This window comes from Halictus rubicundus, unplaced genomic scaffold, assembly GCF_050948215.1.
Source record: "Halictus rubicundus isolate RS-2024b unplaced genomic scaffold, iyHalRubi1_principal scaffold0031, whole genome shotgun sequence".
NCBI lineage: Eukaryota > Metazoa > Arthropoda > Insecta > Hymenoptera > Halictidae > Halictus > Halictus rubicundus.
The window spans coordinates 75,001-76,600 of NW_027488572.1; positions in this window are offsets into that span (position 1 = coordinate 75,001).

Consider the following 1,600-nt stretch of genomic DNA (forward strand, 5'->3'; position numbering starts at 1 on the left):
ATATCACGTCGAAAATCGTCTAGGACCGATACGGAAAAAGTTTCCTCTTAGCGGTGGGACTTAGAAAAATTTTCGTCGAACGTCCGACGGAGTAGCATATCCGTCCATTATTTGCTAATAACTCGATAAATAATAATTGTAGCGAGTTTGGTGTTATGATATATATTGTTAGAAACCGTCTATATTACAGTGATATCACGTCGAAAATCGTCTAGGACCGATACGGAAAAACTTTCCTCTTAGCGGTGGGACTTAGAAAAATTTCCAGAGTTTTGTCGACGGAGTAGCACATCCGTCCATTATTTGCTAATAACTCGATAAATAATAATTGTAGCGAGTTTGGTGTTATGATATATATTGTTAGAAACCGTCTATATTACAGTGATATCACGTCGAAAATCGTCTAGGACCGATACGGAAAAAGTTTCCTCTTAGCGGTGGGACTTAGAAAAATTTTCGTCGAACGTCCGACGGAGTAGCACATCCGTCCATTATTTGCTAATAACTCGATAAATAATAATTGTAGCGAGTTTGGTGTTATGATATATATTGTTAGAAACCGTCTATATTACAGTGATATCACGTCGAAAATCGTCTAGGACCGATACGGAAAAAGTTTCCTCTTAGCGGTGGGACTTAGAAAAATTTCCAGAGTTTTGTCGACGGAGTAGCACATCCGTCCATTATTTGCTAATAACTCGATAAATAATAATTGTAGCGAGTTTGGTGTTATGATATATATTGTTAGAAACCGTCTATAGTACAGTGATATCACGTCGAAAATCGTCTAGGACCGATACGGAAAAAGTTTCCTCTTAGCGGTGGGACTTAGAAAAATTTTCGTCGAACGTCCGACGGAGTAGCACATCCGTCCATTATTTGCTAATAACTCGATAAATAATAATTGTAGCGAGTTTGGTGTTATGATATATATTGTTAGAAACCGTCTATATTACAGTGATATCACGTCGAAAATCGTCTAGGACCGATACGGAAAAAGTTTCCTCTTAGCGGTGGGACTTAGAAAAATTTCCAGAGTTTTGTCGACGGAGTAGCACATCCGTCCATTATTTGCTAATAACTCGATAAATAATAATTGTAGCGAGTTTGGTGTTATGATATATATTGTTAGAAACCGTCTATATTACAGTGATATCACGTCGAAAATCGTCTAGGACCGATACGGAAAAAGTTTCCTCTTAGCGGTGGGACTTAGAAAAATTTCCAGAGTTTTGTCGACGGAGTAGCACATCCGTCCATTATTTGCTAATAACTCGATAAATAATAATTGTAGCGAGTTTGGTGTTATGATATATATTGTTAGAAACCGTCTATATTACAGTGATATCACGTCGAAAATCGTCTAGGACCGATAGGGAAAAAGTTTCCTCTTGGCGGTGGGACTTAGAAAAATTTTCGTCGAACGTCCGACGAAGTAGCACATCCGTCCATTATTTGCTAATAACTCGATAAATAATAATTGTAGCGAGTTTGGTGTTATGATATATATTGTTAGAAACCGTCTATATTACAGTGATATCACGTCGAAAATCGTCTAGGACCGATACGGAAAAAGTTTCCTCTTAGCGGTGGGACTTAG